This window comes from Pagrus major, chromosome 15 (genome assembly GCF_040436345.1).
Source record: "Pagrus major chromosome 15, Pma_NU_1.0".
Classification (NCBI taxonomy): Eukaryota; Metazoa; Chordata; class Actinopteri; order Spariformes; family Sparidae; genus Pagrus; species Pagrus major.
The window spans coordinates 4,026,919-4,046,167 of NC_133229.1; positions in this window are offsets into that span (position 1 = coordinate 4,026,919).

Consider the following 19,249-nt stretch of genomic DNA (forward strand, 5'->3'; position numbering starts at 1 on the left):
GGAGTGGCGGACGTGTCTGATCATAGTGCCATCTATCTGAAGATTCACTTGAACTGTAGACAGAAAGATATATATGGAGTTATAATTGTTGCAAAACTATTTGCAAATGCGTATCTCAATCTGTGTGTGCGTATTCAGATCTGTGTGTGCGTGTTCAGATCTGTGTGTGTGTGTTCAGATCTGTGTGTGCGTGTTCAGATCTGTGTGTGTGTAAAAAAATCTGTATGTCTGTATTCTGTAAATGCGTACATAGATCTGTAAATGTCTGTCATCAGTTACAACTCAGGCAGGAGCTCTCGATTGGCTGTCTTTTTACACGTGACTTTTGCTACACTTCTGCCGCGGCAGATCTGCAAATGTGTAGAAAAGATTCGGCTGTAACTTCACTTTTCCTTTGCCCTGAGCTCAGGCTCACAGGCTCACGCTGCCTGGCTGCAGTAGCAGTACAGCCTACACACCGAGTTGGCACGTAGCACCCAGTGATGTTAAGCGTGTCATTGTTGGGGTAACAGATGATCGTTACCCGAACAACTTACTGTAAGTAAAAGTTCATGTTTTAGCAGTAACTTAGTTGTCAGTTTCTGACAACTAAGTAGCAGTAGCAGTAACTTAGTTGTCAGTTTCTGACAACTAAGTTACTGCTAAAACATGAACTTGTTTTAGTTCATGTTTTAGCAGTAACTTAGTTGTCAGCTTCTGACAACTAAGTTACTGCTAAAACATGAACTTTTACTGACAGCAAACAATCGAGAATCCATTGGGGTCTGCCTCTCAACATCACAACCGCTCGTTGCGCCCGCGGTTGGCAGCCAGGCAGCGTGAGCCTGTGAGCCTGAGCTCAGGGCAAAGGAAAAGTGAAGTTACAGACAAATCTTTTCTACACATTTGCAGATCTGCCGCGGCAGAAGTGTAGCAAAAGTCACGTGTAAAAAGACAGCCAATCGAGAGCTCCTGCCTGAGTTGTAACTGATGACAGACATTTACAGATCTATGTACGCATTTACAGAGTACAGAATACAGACATACGGATTTTTTTACACACACACAGATCTGAACACGCACACACAGATCTGAATACGCACACACAAATGATAAAGTACGCACACACAGATCTGAACACGCACACACAGATCTGACTACACACACAGAGATTGAGATACGCATTTGCAAATAGTTTTGCAACAATTATAACTCCATAGATATAATATGGAGATTGAATGTGGGGATATTAAACAATAAATCAATCGTTGAGCAAATTAGGGCTGACGTACAGACTTATCTGGAGGAAAATGATAATGGGGAAACAGACCCAGCCATATTGTGGGATGCTTTGAAAGCAGTTATAGAAGGAAAATTGATTGCAATTACAAGTAACCTCAAAAAAGAAAGAATTAAACAGTATAAGATTATTTAGCAGGATCAAGCAAGATAATTACAGTACTCCCCAAACCATTAAAAGACAAGGAGTATTGCGAAAAAATTACAGACCGATATCAGTATTAAATGTTGATTACAAAATGTATACTTCAGTTATATCAAATAGGCTCCAAACATTTGTACCAGACTTGATAGGCGAGGATCAAAGTGGGTTTGTTAGGGATAGACAAACGCAAGATAATATTAGAAGAACGTTGCATATAAAATACATAGAAATAATATACCAGCGGCTTTGATCAGCTTAGACGCAGAAAAAGCATTTGATAGAGTCAATTGGGAATTTTTATATTTAACTTTGGAAAAATTTGGATTCAACACTAAATCAATTCAATGCATCAAATCTATTTATAACAAACCCACAGCAAGAGTAAAAGTCAATAGCACTCTTTGAGAAAGATTTGTTTTGGAGAGAGGACCCAGACAGGGCTGCTGTCTTAGTCCTACGTTGTTTGCCCTATATATCGAGCCATTAGCCCAAATGATCAGAGAAGACACCTCAATAAAAGGAATAGAAATTAATTAAAAAAAACATGTAATAAGCTTGTTCGCGGATGATATTATGATCTTTTTAGAAAACCCAGTGAATTCATTTAAGCAGCTTACACATATTCTTGGAAAATGTGGTTTGTACTCAGGCTATAAAATAAATATACTCAAAACTCAAATTCTCTTGTTTAAGCTCGCCAAATCAGGAACTTAAGGAATGGAAAATAAACTGGGAAGCAAAATCAATCAAATATTTGGGCATAAACATAACATAAGACCTTTCCAAATTATATAGAAGTAACTATGAACATATTGACAAAAACATAAGGGAAGATATTGACAGATGGTTCACTTATCCACTTGGATTAAATGACAGGATAAATGTGGTAAAAATGAATATCTTGCCACGTCTGTTATATGTGTTCTTATCTCTGCCTGTAGATATATCAAAAGACCAATTTTTTTAATGGGATAAGTGCATATCAAGATTTGTGTGGGGAGGTAAACGACCTAGAATACGTTTTACCACACTACAACTATCTAAAGACAAAGGGGGAATGGCACTTCCAAATCTAAAAGAATATTTTCATGCTGCGCAACTGCACCAATTAATTTACTGGTGTAATGAAGGTTATCTAGCTCGATGGAAAGATGTTGAAGTTTCTACATTAAAATACCCGATTCAAACAAGTATTGGGTAAACAGAGACTCCCACTTACAGAAAAGAGGAGTATGATGATACATATTGATGAAGATGATGATGATGAACCCAGTGATATCCTATACTTTAGATATATGGTATTCCACAGTGAAACAACTAAAATTAGGAAAGGAATTAGGACTACTAAAATGGATTGTTTTTGATGACAAATTCATTCCAAGAAAACTCGATAATAGATTTAAACATTGGGCAGAAAAAGGAATTACAGCCACATGCACAACTATTAAAAAGGGTGAAATGAAAAGCTTTCAAGAATAAAAACACATATGATCTAACTTATCAGGACTTATTTAGATATCTACAAATGAGGGACTATTTCATCAAAAATATTAAAACGAACGAGGATAAAATACATCCTATCATAAAGGTACTTGTACAAGCTTATAGCAGTGCTATCCCGAAAGCTGTGTCAGTTTTATATTGTTGTTTAATGGACTCTAGAATAGATTCAACATTATATGTCAAAGCTAAATGGGAAAGGGAGCTGGGTGAGGAGATTCCAGAGGGGATGTGGTATGATATGTGGAAAACACACTGAACTACAACACAATCACTGAGATGGAGAGAATTTAATTGGAAAAATCTAATTCATTATTTCATCACACCTAAAATTACACACACCTAAAATGCTCAACAGCCATGCTGGAGACTATGTAACCACATGGATCCAGATCACACACATATTTTTTGGAAATGCACAAATATACAGCCCTTCTGGAGGGATGTTCATTCAGCTCTCTGCGGTGTATTGGGATATGTAATTCCTAAATCTTGTCTTGTTCTATACCTCGGACATTTGGAAGGAACTGTACATGTAGGAGACCAATATTCGGTCAAGATCCTCGTGGCAGCTGGAAAGAAAGCCATTACTAAGAACTGGCTTAAGACTGACGCTCCAAGTTACAAACAATGGTTGTTAATTATTGATGAGATACTTGTGATGGAGCATCTTACATACAAGCTGAAAATGCAAGAAGATCTCTTTATAAAAGGCTGGGGGAAATAGTTGGCATATATAGAAAGACATGGTCAATAAGGTGGCCTGAACACATACTGACACAACTACACACAGACTCTTTTCTTTTTGTTTGTTTGTTTGTTGTTTTTATTGTTATTGTTTTTCTTTTCCACTCCTTATCTCTGAGGAAATTGTTTTGTTCTGTATTGTCATTATTGATAACTAAATAAAAATGTTCAAACGGGTCGCGAAATATACCTAGGCAGACTGCCCAAGTAAAGTCTGTGTGTGTGTACTCTCCACTCAAAACCATGTAATCTTACATATAAACTAAACTTTGCCTTCAGACATCATACAAAAGCCATCAAAGACACATACAATGCAAAATGGCCATAACACAGTGGTGAGATCAATTCAAATCACTACCATAAAAACCTGTTAGTGCAATAAAAAATGACACGTACACTTTTTCAAAATCTTTCTAATTCTGTAATGTACTCTGACTGAAAATGAGCAATCAAGCAAATGCAACCGATAAAAGATTAGGAATGCAGTCATCATTTCCATGCATTTACTGTAATATAAAGCAATGAAAAAAAACAATTACACAACAGACAAATCATATTATTTTCCCTTAGCATCCTGTCTCAGGTGTGCATCAGGTGCAGTAGTGGGGGAAAAAACCTTTTGTACAAGACACTGCTAAATCTGGGAACCAGTCATGAACGAGAGCAGCCCTGTGGAGACTGACATTGTCCAAAATAACTGTGCTGGCTCCCTCTGGTATGATATGGCAGACCAGGGGTCTCAAACTCAAATGAGCTTGGGGCCACTGCTGTTATTGTCATCTTGCAGGACGGCCAACTCAGTGTTCAAGTATTTCCATTATTAACATAATAGTACAAAGATGCAAACAGCAGTTTGTATACATTTGTATTAGTAGTTTTTAATAGTTAGTGCAAATCTTTTATCCTACTCGTAAATAACTGACACCTTGCAGCACTTCTGCTTGTATTTTCTTCATATGTAACAAAAAAATGCAAACATCTGTATGCATATTAGTTATTAACAGTGCATATTCCACCGTCATTTTACTTTTTAAAAAATAGTGTCAATAGTGCAACGACAGATGCTATGTTTTGATGGTCAAGGATTATAATGATGCCACATAATACATCATGAATTGTTCAGATTAACAGTTAATGGTGAATTCCGGTACGATGTGATAATGAAACTAGATAGTTAAGGTGATAAAAATATTTAACTTTTTCATAGAAGCATGAAATTTGGTACAGTTGTATGGTTTTGGACCCTGAACATTTTCCTATATGGAGCTATTGCAAAAATGTCATATGGCGGTGATGGCGGCCATTTTACTTTCTGCCATAACTGAATTATGGGTCATTCCTTGCCAAAATCCAGAACTTTTCCCAGATCATGTCATGGATTTTCTTGAAAAAATGTTGAAACTCTATTAAGTTCATGGCACTGTGCAAAGTCCTATAGCTGTACTCTAAATTTCAGCATTTTTGTGATTCTTTGTATGTGTATTCTGAACTTCAGCATCCACGCTTATTTTTCACTGGATTGAGTTGAAATTTGTCCTGAAAATCCAACAGACCCTGAAGAAACTTGGCAACATGTATTAATTAAATAGTTGTAGCTGAATGGTTACAGTAATAAAATTAATAACAGGAAGTCATCTTTAAGAATCTGTCATGTCTGTAGAATTTGTCATTTTCAAAAATTCATATCTCCACTAGTTTTCACTTTCTTGTGTTCACATCACACGAGGCACCATAATGTAGTGCTTCATGCAACAGTAATAGGGAGTTTTGAGTTAAATTTGGCTATCAATAATAATTAATGATTATCAGGGATAATTATTAATTATGATTAATAATAAGATCCAATTTACATTAGGTCACCTCGGGGCACCACCCTTGAAGAAGGGAAAAGATAACCAATTCACCAAATCAGTCTCAGAAAAAGTACTAAACTGCTTGTAACTCTGATTAATAATTAACTTAATAACTACAACCAATATTACCATAACAGCTAGTAATGGTCAAAGGATTTTGGAGGTCTTGACAGAGTAGAGGTTGGCAACATTCACTCTTTTACAATATTAAATAGGCAGTTGATGCCAGGTTATAGAAAATGGTTAGTTGCATGCAAAGACCCTGAGTCTGTGTGAAGCATCATTCGACTAACGTCGAATTAGCTGTCTAGGAAAGCAAACTACCAATAACCTGACCTGAGATCACAATAACACTCAAACAGTGGACACATAAATTGGACACATATGCATTACATCAATCAGAGTTTAAAGTCCTGTGCTTAGCCATGCTATGCTATGCTATCTAAGGGGACGGCCTTCCATTCCAAAACACCTCCATTGCGAAGCCCCTCCATTCCAAAACACCCCCCTCCACTCCGAAACACCGCTGTTCCGAATCCGACTTTCAAGTTCCAATTACTTCCCAATAGGGTTAGGGTTAGGGGTTCCCCAACACCCTTTTCGGAATAGCGGGGTCTTTCGAAAAAAATGGGAAACCCCGCCATTACGAAGAATGGAAGTCTATTTTCGGAACAGCGGGGTTTTGGAAAGGCGGGGTGTAACCGCTATCTAAGCCCAGTTCAACGCTACCAGTCTTTGAAGAAAAGGTACTGGTGGTTGCAGGAGAACGTTGGGATTCCAATGTTGAATGTTCTTGCTGTGCAAGGACTGATGAAATTCGGCAGAGGAGGAAACGGTTCGCTCCTTTGCTTTGCAAGGATAGCAGCTGGGTGCTAACTTGCTTGGTGTTCCTCAGATTGTGAAGTTAGCTGGCAAGCTTTGTGTCACAGCTGCTGGTGCTAACTGATCAGGAATACTGGCAGGACCTTGTGTCGCTGCAGTGAGGAGAAGTTCTTTGGTCCTGCTGCAAATGCAGCTTGCAGCTCTCCGCAGCTGTTAGGCCCAGAAGAAGAGATCTTGAGGGCAGGCAGCCCTTGGAGGGAGATGGAAAGGAGCCCTTGAGGATAAGAGAGGCTTGAAGGAGAAGAGATGAGAAGAGAAGAGAACAAAGGAAGGCGCTGGAGTTTTGACTATCTGATCAGAGGGGGGGTCTGTCACCCTGACCAATAGTAGCTCAAAGCTGAATTTTGCACCTAGGTGTGAACAATGGGGAATTCTGGGACACTGAGTTCAGTTCAGAGGCCATTTTGAAATCCACAATGAATGACTTCATCTGTGGGTCCCAACACTTGCAACCAAATTTTGGGTCTGTGTAGTATTAATGTATTTCAATGACGTCTAGAAGTAACTTGTGTCAGGCCTGGACTAAAATGAGGACTCAGATGCAGAGGATATCACGTACAAGCACACTTTATTGAATTCAGATCCTTCTTTGAAGAGTGACAAACAAAGGGGCTATGAAAAACTCACTTAAATATCTAAGGCCTGGTAAGATGACTCACGGAAGAAAAACTTCCTAAATAGGGAAATCTCCAAAAAGGAGAGACAAAAAACACACTAGAATCAGGAAAGACCCTAAAACATAAATCGCTCCTGAAGGAGGAAAACCAAAACTAGACTAAAAATCAAAGCGCTCCCGAAGGAGGAAAACCAAAACTACTGCTCAACAGGACAAAAGAAAAAGGCTCACCTAAACAGGAGGCTCTACAACTATCTAATACTATCTAAACACAAAATCGCTCCAAAAGGGAGGAAAGAAAAACAGTTATTAACAGTTAACAAAATAATACAAAACAGACGCTAAACTAGAAAACTTTAACAAACAAAAAAATCACTCTCAAAGGAGGAAACAGAAAACAACTTACGTGGCATATCAAAAACTCTTGGCAAAACTGACTATGACTGTGGAAAAGGGCTTGGGTGCACGGACCAGGACGAAACACTTTGGCACAAGACAAAGGGAAGACACAGACTATAAGCACATGAGGGTAATGGGGAACAGGTGGAAACAATCAGGGATCAGGTGAGACAATCAGACCGGTGACACATGAGGAAGGGCAAGTGACCTGAAACGAGAGGAGAATTAGATTTCAAAATAAAACAGGAAGTTACGAGACAAAAACCCAAGACAAGACAAACCTCACCGCGGTGTGACAACTTGGTCCTGCATAAAAAACTGAGTGACACCGACTTTAGCTTCAGAGCTGAAAACCCCACTTTTTGAGTTATTTTGACTGTAGATCTTCCCAAGAAGGATTATTTTTAATTTCCTTGAAATGCAACTACATGAAAGTGTTGACTTTTTTTAAATTAGCAATTTTTTTGTACTTTTCACTGGCTGTTATGTTACATTCAGTGGTTTTATTTCATCAGTAGATCTCTGTACTGTGTTGATGTCAAGATTTTCTATCTGCTCTAGTTAAGGAGGTACCTGAAGGGAGGAAAAGGAGAAAGTGATGCCACAGGCTCATAGATGGCTCAGCTTGAGTACCTGTAAAGGTTAACCGGTTTCGATAACCCATATCATATTTTGCATACATATATATTAGTCTTTCATAGCCACAAATAGATATATTACCTCATTGCTATGCATTCTGCAAACAGCTGTGTTTAAAAACTAAAAACAGTATTAACAATATCAATTAAAGATCTGAACGACATGAGGAGGAGGTGCTCAAACAATCCACAGGGGGCAGAATAAACAAAAATAAAAGTTGTTTGTAGTTGCTTTCAGCAAAGTTGCCAAGTTCATATTAAATATTAAATGTATGGTCACTGTATTGTCAGGGTTAATTCACAAAATGTTCTACACTACATGCATGCAGACATGATAGTATCTGAGAACCTTGGGCAGACTTTATAATACTGTGATTACATGACAACGTGGCTACTTATGTTTTCACCTAGTGTGTGTGTGTGTGTGTGTGTGTGTGTGTGTGTGTGTCATCATGGTAAATATGTGGTCCTGGACACCTACTGTAGTGGGAACATGTCACAGAAACTGTTTTGAGTACTTTGCCAGGTGATATGTCTGTCTGTGAACACATTTTGTCAATGTGATAGCACCATAATTGTGCAAGATGCAGTCATGAAACTTTACAGGTGTGTAGTTGAGATCAAAATGAAGGGTGAGTTTGAAGATGGGTGTGGTCTGACCCATGGTTACTAAGAACTCATGTAATAATGTAGTAGTAATGACTAATGAGTACTCATGGGTCAACATGTTAATGGATATCGTGACCGGTGTGTTCCTGCTGCAAAATGGTCTCCAGTTTACTTCTCACAGTGTAACAGAATTCACCATTACCTCTTTACCAGAGCAATTCATGATGTAGTAGATGGTATCATTGTAATCCTTGACCATCAAAACATAGGGGTAGACATCACCTTTTCTGTGTGATCATGTTTGGTTCAGGAGATATGATGCAAAATACATAATTCAGTTGTGGCGGAAAGTAAAATGGCATTTTTGCGATGGCTCCATCTCTGAAAATGTTCAGGGCCCCAAACTGCACAACTGTACCAAGTTTCATGCTTTTATGAAAAAGTGAACGATTTTTTTCGCATACCCTCTGGACTAAAAAGGATTACCTGATGGAGAAGTTGGAGGTGTGCAGCCTGTCTCCTGCATCTCTTCATCTAACAGCTCCTTCTTTTTCATTACTCCCACAGACTGAATAAAAATGCTCCCAGACAGATTCAAAATCTATCCGTTGTCTAAAAACGTTTTGCTCTGGAGATGCATTTTTAACAACAAAATGACAGTGGTGGTAACTGAACACAGTGCATTTCCTGAGACTAGTCTACTTCAAAATAAAAGTTAACTCGCATTTTTTCAAATAGAATTGTGCTTCTATTTCAATTGCATATGAAGGTGTACTTCAAATTTGTGTGGAACTAGTGTTGCTTTCGTCAATGAAAATTATGACTAAATATCGTCATCAACGAACCTTTATCACTGATGGAAACGAGACGAGACACAACGTAAATGGTGGTCATGTGACGAAAACTATAATCAAATATATAATGCAATATTGTTGACGAATAAAAAGAGGACTAAATGCGGTTTACAAAATAAAAACTCTGCTAAAATATCTCTTCATTTTCATTGACCAAAACGAGACGAGACGAAATGTTATAACGTTATTTCGTCTTGCTATTATTATTATTTTGCAATATTTCTGTTTCCTGAGTCTCAATTCAGGGGCTGCATCAGGTCGCACTGCGCAGACGCAGGCGACGTCACTTCCTCAATCCCCACTCGTGCGGCATTATTTAGAGGATGCAGCTGCAGTGGGTTAACGTTAACGAAAACTCAAGACACAAAGTTAAGTCAGACATAAAGAAAGGGACTGTAGGAACTCGTGCCTGTGTTCCTTTCCCTTTGATGTTGAGTCCCTGTTTTGTTATCACCTCTGTTTTTCTGGATGAAGCAATTCTACAGGAAGAGGGGCGCCATCTTATCGCCTGGCAGAGAGGACAGTGTTTTTCTTGGTTGTAAATACTTCGTATGAAGACACTTTTAATTAATTTACAACCCAAAGCCTTTGGATGAACCTCCTCTCCCTTGCAAGCACACATATCCTCTTTCACAGGTCATGTTGAGGCCTCTGCCAGTTTACCAGGAGGGACGAACAACTGGTCATCAGAAGGTGTCAATACAGAGTCTTTATATATGTAAATTAACTCACATCAAATGTTTTTTTTTTCCCCTTTGTTTTAGAGTATCTCTCTCTTTACCTGTGTCTCTCTCCTCACCTCTAACTTCTAAAGCACACATTAGTTTTTAAGAGAACACTGGAAACCTTCTGACTTGTTCTATGCAAACACTCCCAGGTCTGTAATTTATGACACGTCTGGATGCTATCTGCTATCACATTCCACACCAAATGGTCTCTGTGTTCCTCCAGATTTCAGACCATTTCTAATTAACCATTAAGTCAGGATCTCATTCTCTTAATTCCAACAGATTAAGGGTCAGTAAGAGAAGCTCATAAAACTGATCTTTCTCCCGTTTCTCTGTGATGAAATTTGGCTAAAATCAAATTTAATGTTTAATTGTGTCATGTGTTTGGTGGAACCACAGTGCCCTCCAGTGGTGAGTCCGGGTACAAAGAAATTAAACTTTCAAGATATCTATGTTTTAATACGTTTTCCTGATTAAAAGTCTGTAATATGTTTCTTCATTTACAGGTATTAGAACTATAAGAAATGCTTATATATGTGGTCAGATTCTATCAGTTCTACTGTATCTTTAAGTGTTTTCATGTTTGATCCAGTGTTAATTTCTTTTATTCGTTCAGCGAATTTAATCAGGTCATATTATTTCATTAAGTCCATTTATTTTGCCATGGTAAGGTCCTGAGAAAGGTGAAGCACGATCGCGAAACATTAAATCGGTTTAATTTAATTCAAGTTTCGTAAGTGTAGACGATTGATATGATACACAGTGAGAACCGTCAGCCCTCCCCTTAGGGACCGCCTGCTGATATGGACTACAAAAACCAAGGGACAGCCATTCTGTCTCTCTCTTCTCTAAATTTTTCTTCACTTCACTCTTAAACCTTTACTTTTTGTATTTTTGCGACACGCTCTTAGGCAGAAATCTCCGCACAATTGACCACGTGCGATTTTTACCTCAATACCCTAATTTGAGGACGCACTGACTCTAAGTGCTTTCGTTTTGTTTTGATAAGTATCAGTATTTTACTCAGTAGAAGTTAATTTGACTTAATTCGTCTTGTTTTGAGTAATAACTGAGGACTCGCCCGGCCAGCGTTATTCTCTAGTTATTTTCGTCAAGAAAGTTGAATTAGTTCGATCAAAAGTTCAGAGCCATCACTCCATGCAAGAAGAAGACCTTTAATCCGACCACCAGCGTTAATAACATTGTGCAGTAATTGCCTGCATCAACAAACCGTGTGAACGGTTTGCAACGAACAGACATTTTGCCAAGCCGACCGGCCTGCCTTCAACGCTCACGAGCGTTGCCATTCCGCTGGGCAGCGGACCGGGACTTCCTGCCGAGTACCGGACAGACGGCGCTCTCCCTCCGACACCGGGACGAGAGAAACCCACTGCAAGCCGCAGACGCTCTGCGACATCCCTCCGGCCAGCGGACCGGCACCTCAAGCCGAGGTCAAGCTATCAGCTCCGGAGAGGTCCAAAGTGGTGAACATCTCCCAGTCTTCAGGCAAAGTAGGCTAAACACCCACGCACACTGCTGGAGTCACACGCATGTTCTTGAGTTGGTGATGTCTCTTTTCTTTTGATTCATAGTAATCTTTAATTAATAAGAAATCCGGTTAGGGTCTCGTTAGTGTCAAAATTACTATAGTAATCTTTGAATGCTTCCCAGACTCGCGACTTTACCATCCGCTCATCTCCATCCATTTATTACCATGATCATTTAGTCTCTACATTTTATGTTATCAATATTGTTTGTTTGAATCATCCTTTCATTTATTCACCTTGATTTATTTAGTAAATAAACATATTTAACCGTACGTCGTTGTCTGTGCAGGTTTGTTTTAATGTGGAGAACCGATGGATATGTGTAGAATTCACTTCTTCATGTGTGAGATTGAATAAGTTGTTCTGAAATTGATTAGAATTGATACAAGTTAACCTTGTTTAGTCGAATTTGATTAATTACCTCCGGATTATTCAAATAGATAAAACATCGGAGGTGGTGCCCCATTAACGAGTGTATAATATTAGTGTATCTACTACAGGACCGATGGCCAGCCAGCCGGGGTTCATCTTTGGGAGAAAAAGAAGAAACGACATTTGGACACACTTTCATTACATGTAAGTGGAAAAGAAAACCAAATGTGTTGTGGAAAAAGATGGGGAGAAATGCGGCCACAAAATCGCAGGAAAACACACCACAAATCTTAAGAGACATCTCAAGGCATTCCATAAAGAAATCGAGGTAAGTCAAGACATTAACGTAATGTTACTTTCTATTTTAGAAAGCTCATGCCAAATTATGAGGCTGTGGTTAATGTGTCACATTTTAACGTTAGCTTTAGCTTTAGACGTTAGCCACTGGAGCTGAAAACGACTGAGACAAACGTGTGTGTGTGTGTGTGTGAAAACAAAACAAAACAAGGAATACATAAAAAATACAAACCAAAAAGAAAATAAATAGAAAAAAGAATAATGAAACAGAGCTTTTAATCAAGAATAGACTCTTAACATGTTGATTCTTCCCATGGGCAGTTAAAACCAGTACCAAAACCAATATATTCTGATACCGTGCCGATTATTAAAAGCAGCAATGTGAAGTGCCACTATGAGACGAAGCGCAAGTCATTTAAGCAAACATACCCACTGAATCTGAAATAAGGGCATCAAAAATAAAGGCAGCTTTCTCAACTGTGAACAAAATTTAAACAGAATTTCTTTGCAGGCTCACAATGACCACCTACACACGTGTATGAGGATGGTCCTGACTCCATTACAAGAGAAAGTGTGGCAGTGGGACATGAAACAGAAAGAGACTTTTATTTTTTATTAAGTTGGTTGAGAAATTTTAGAAGTGCATTTTGCAAGATCTGGACATAATTTAAGTTTAAAACAAAAAAAAAATGACCTAACCCTATCAACAGAGTAATAACAGTTCTGTCCAAGATGTATTGTATTGCAGAGATATCCACTGCTAAGAAGCCAAGGACGAGCCATCCTTTCTTATAATATCACCACCTGGCCTGAGAGTCCATGTTTCAACTATGTGACACTATAAAATCATTAGTTTTATACAAAACTATTTAAACTACTTATCCTTACTTTCTTCCTGAAAGAGGGCAGATGACACTGTGAAGTATGTATTATGAGTATTGACATGATATGAGTGAAATAATGAATAAATCCTGGCTGATGTATGATCTTACTAATAATATCTTACATCTACAGAGAGCTTTACAGAAAACATTCAAAACAGACAATTCAGATTGTATATATCTGAGCCTGGTCACATTACTGTTCAGACTGTATATATCTGAGCCTGGTCACATCACTGTTCACACTGTATATATCTGAGCCTGATCACATCACTGTTCACACTGTATATATCTGAGCCTGATCACATCACTGTTCACACTGTATATATCTGAGCCCTGATCACATCACTGTTCACACTGTATATATCTGAGCCTGATCACATCACTGTTCAGACTGTATATATCTGAGCCTGATCACATCACTGTTCACACTGTATATATCTGAGCCTGGTCACATCTTTGTTCACACTGTATATATCTGAGCCTGATCACATCTTTGTTCACACTGTATATATCTGAGCCTGGTCACATCACTGTTCACACTGTATATATCTGAGCCTGGTCACATCTTTGTTCACACTGTATATATCTGAGCCTGATCACATCACTGTTCAGACTGTATATATCTGAGCCTGATCACATCACTGTTCACACTGTATATATCTGAGCCTGGTCACATCTTTGTTCACACTGTATATATCTGAGCCTGATCACATCATTGTTCACAATGTATATATCTGAGCCTGGTCACATCATTGTTCACACTGTATATATCTGAGCCTGGTCACATCACTGTTCAGACTGTATATATCTGAACCTGATCACATCACTATTCACATTGTATATATCTGAGCCTGGTCACATCTTTGTTCACACTGTATATATCTGAGCCTGGTCACATCTTTGTTCACACTGTATATATCTGAGCCTGGTCACATCACTGTTCAGACTGTATATATCTGAGCCTGGTCACATCACTCTTCACACTGTATAAAAAACACAGTCCTAACATGCAATAAAAACAATGGGTCTCATTCATGAAACGTTAGTAAATTTGTGCGTAGATTTGCACATAAAAGCCTACGCTACTAAAAACCTACTCCGGATTCATGAACACTGCGGGAAACTCAGATCTGATCGTAAACACGTGTGTATGATCGTGAATGCCAATCCATCGTAAAGTGACAGCGCGCTCCCGGTAATCAGCTATTAGCATAAATCCCCGCCCATGAATTGCCAATGACCACCATATAAGGAGGTGTAGATGCATCCAGTCGACCTGTCAGTCATGGCGCAAACGAAGAAAGGGAGAGAAAGAAAAAAGAACTTTGCGGAAGCGGAGATAGAAATACTTTTGGGTGAAGTGGAATTAAGAAAAAAAAGTATTTTCATCTGTTAGCAGTGGTGTGACAGGGACAGGCAAAGCGAAGGCCTGGAGGGAGGTGACAGATGCCGTCAATATTGTCTCTGTAGTCCAAAGAACCATGTCCGAGGTGAAGCGTAAATGGTTTGACATGAAACTGGAGGCAAAGAAACGCATAACCTCACACAAAAGAAATACATCAGCCACAGGAGGAGGAGGCTCACAGTCGCAGCTATCAACTGCAGACGAGCGCATCGCGGGGATAACTGGGGAGACCTCTCTGTCAGGAATTATACCTGGTGGAGACAGCGACATGCCTCCACTGGAGCCTATATTTTTATTATCATCATTCAACATGTAGAAAGAACGTGTAATCTATTGAGTCGATTTACATAGATAATTCACAATCATGAACCTAATCTGGATCTTAAACCTGCCAATTGCCAACTACTTTAACTAAATGTGTTATATTTTTATCATATGTTTAGGCTATATCACGTGTTTCAAAGGCATCTGCGTATTGTGTACATAACAGAGCGCAATATGAATTTAAATTGTAATTTCCAATAGTGACAAGCATTATTTATGTGCATTCTTAAATTTACACAAGCACTACGCGTGGTCAGCAGCATGTGTAGATTTTGTTAGTAGCTACGAAAAGATCGGAGCTACTAAAATATTGATGAATGCGAGATGCACGTAAATTTCCGTCTGCGAACAGTTTACACACAAATTCGTTCTGCTCACGTTTCATGAATGAGACCCAATGTATCTGAACTAAACTCCCACACGGTCCATGTGTGTGACGCGACAGGAACCCCTCGAGCAGTTTGCCGAAAGGAGAAGCTGTTATGTTGTTATGCTACTAGCATGCTGGTCCTACTAGTGAGTGTTTGTCCTCATCAATGGATTAAAAATAACATCAAACAACCAGGATGCAATGCAGATCATTACAGTCTGTTTTAAACTGGGGCACAAAACCAAACCGAGTAATCACAAGTGAACCATTGTGCTACAGAGAGAAATGTTTGTTGTGTTCCCTCTGTAGCATTTAGCCATGCTAAATATCATGCCCTTCTACTGACCCGTTCTGCTCTGCCTCTGATCTGCTACAGTGATTGGCAGCATCCGCAGAATTTTTTAAAGTGTTTTAAACTGGTGTGTAATGCCAAACTGAGTGATTACACATGACAAACTATGTTACATTCCACTGTGGTTTCAATGACAGAATATTGGCATGTAGATGTATTCAGGCCAGGACTTTTATCAAACTTATGAAGTTTAAGGCAGATTAGACAATGTATGTTTGGGTTACAACAACTTCCTGTTGTGGAAAACCCTTGAAAGTTGCTGTGCCACCATAGGCACACAGTGCAACGTAAAACAAAAAAGTAAAACATTTTATTGGTAAGGTTTACTGTTTGTTGACCCAATGAGAAGACGATCTGGTTAATTCTCTGGGAGGAGTTTGTTAAAGCAGAGCTGTGGCATAAAAATCAACAGCACAAAGTCTTCATCAACAGTGTGTATTGCAACTGCAAGCTCTCAGGTCTCCAGCTGAAGAGAATTTTCTTTTTTTTGACTTTCACAAAAAAATATAAACATTTTCACATAACAATGCCATTACAGTCTTTTGCCAACACTGTAGTATAAACCAAACATGTTGTGACGTGTAGTGGTGGTATCATGTATGATTTTCAATAGAGCACCCAGTAATAAGAGCTTTTTCCCTTTTACGTTCATAATAGAAATCCGACAACATTATAATAAACATTTTATCCACAATCAATAGGTGGACCTCCATTTTATGTCTTATATTTTGCAACATTTGAAACTGTTGTACAAAAACCTCATATCAACATTTTAGGAACTAAGAAAGTTAAGCTTCTCTGTTACTGTTGACCATATGCTTCCAAAACTCCACAATAGGATATAAATGGAATATTGAATATTATCAGCCCATGAAACACAATAAAAGTATTCATTTCACATTAAATACGATAAATCATCAAGATAGAATTTAAAGTTTTAATACACTGAGAATATGTAGAAACGCGCATTTAACATTTACATAACTGCATGGCTCACTAGCTAGCATTAGCTCAACATGTAAACAAATGTAAAACTTGTGGATAGAATCTTTACTGATAAAAAATACTGACCTTAAATTATTTTCCAAAAAGGTTTATAAGATCCTTTCCTCCCTTAAAGTAGACAACTCAGACAAAGTCAGAAGTAAATGGGAGGCTGATCTGGGTACCATTGATGTTGAGGCATGGAATGAGCTGATTGGCCGGCCCACTAGGGTTTTAGTATCTAACTCTACCTGGGAGAGACCATTTAAAATTTTACATAGGCTATTTATTAGCCCTGAGGCCCGACACAGAATGTACCCGACCTTGACTGATTTTTGTACTAAATGTCAAACTGCTCTTTTCACTGCTTGTGGAGCTGTCCTCTTATCCTGCAGTTCTGGAATACAATTATACAGCAGCGCAAACTCATCTTTAAATGTCATTTGCACCTTGGTCCAAGGACTTGTTTGTTGGGACTCAATGATGAACTTCCTGCTGATTTACATAATAGAGACCTCCTTCACATTCTGCTGCATTGCGCCAGGAAATCTATCCTGGTCCTGTGGATCTCCGATAAAGCCCCATCCCTTAATCAGTGGTTAAAAATTGTGTCCAGTATCATTCCATTTGAAGCTTTCTCTATGGCATTAAAGGACAAACCTTTTGTATTTTTCCAAACTTGGGACCCATACTTTGATTACATAGGTTTCAATGCCTCTCAAAGGATGCAATCTGGGCTCACTGACCTAGCCTGGGTACGAGACACTGGCACGCTATCATCAACCTAGTGGTAAACAGGTGATAGAATCACACTCGGATGCTCTCTCCCCCCACCCCCCCACCTCCCATTTGTTTTGTTTTGTTTTTTTTGTTTTTGTTTTTGTATATCTTGTATTTTGTATAAGCACCTTGTTGACTATAACTTGTTTCTGTTTTTGTGCTGTCTGTTTCTGCTTTGCGGAGTTCAATAAAAATTTGTGGATAAAGTTACTATTTCTGCACGTAAATGTCTGTAACTTTCAGATTACATTGTAGTCGCGTTTACAGACAAAATGCATGTCATTGATAAATGCAAGAACTTTAAAGGATTAGACAGAGAAACTGATTGCAACATTGCTCGCATGCAAATCTGAATAAAGTATTAGTTTTTATTTTTTCTGTTAAAATAACTCAACTAAATTATGGAGAATGTAACAGATCTAACCATGTACAGCAAATCCATATTAATGTAAGTAAAACATTTATATCGTTACGAGCCACTTTTAACAAGCTTAAATGGGTTGCTGGCGACTGTGTGGCTCTGACCTGGATTAAAAAACATGTAGAAACACTTAATTTAAGGTGGTAATGCATTACTGGACATAGTAACAATAATAATATTACCGCAAATCCTGTTAGAAATGTGTTATACTACTCTGTTACTGCTTAAAGTCATATATTACTATAACGCATTACTTTTGTAGCATGTTACCCCCAACACTGCTTGTTTTTTAGTTGGCTTCAAGTGAGGCTTAACGTTCTCCCAGTTTTGCTTGGCTGTCTCTCAATATTACAACATCAGTCCAACATGGCCATATTCGCCAAGCAACATGCTAATGCCTAATTAAACAGTTTAAATTACAAAATAGACGGTGAAACAACATAAAACATAGCAAAACTTGCAACGTACAAGTTCGAAGTCAGGTCATGGAAAGCTGGTATCAATCTTTTATTCAGTATGTAGTTTATCCAGCCCTCGCTGATAATGCAGTCCAAAGTAAAACTTGTACTGACCATCGTCATGTTCAAAATATCCTGTGATTTCACACTTACAAATGTTGTGGTCCATCGCTAAAAATGTGTTTGTCTGTGCAACAAACAACAGAGCAGCTGTGCTTAAGGCTATGATCACACATATGTGAATGCAGGCCAATTAAAATTGCCAACTGGTGCTGAATAAGGGCAGTGCAGGATGTGAGACACACAGAACTCAGTGTGCTGGGTTTGTAGTCCTTTTGTAAGGTCAAGCACACACATCTTTGCTGTTGGTTGGGGCTGCAATTTTGCAAGTCAACATTTGCCACAGTTGAACTCTACTCAAAGCCAAGATGTGAATTTGCTTTGCAACCTGATGCAACTAGCCTCTATTTTGGGTCTCTGCTTGAAAATTACATGCCCATAATTAACAGAGTGTATCTCTGCAACTACAAGGTCTATTTGAATTATCAAGGTGTCATAATATTGGAAAAAATTGAAATATTTGTTCAGATGTGTAAGTATAAGTATATACGTATGTCACTGGATCTGAGTAAATATCTGCTCGGGCTTAACAGGTTAAAATAGGATCACATCATCTCATGCTGAAGAGGTTTGATGTTCAGTGCTGGTGTTGAATCATGTTGCATTACTGTACGCAGGCTACAGGTTTTGTGTATGTGCAGACCTAATTGAGATTGAACCTGAAAATTGGCAAATTTCACTTTATT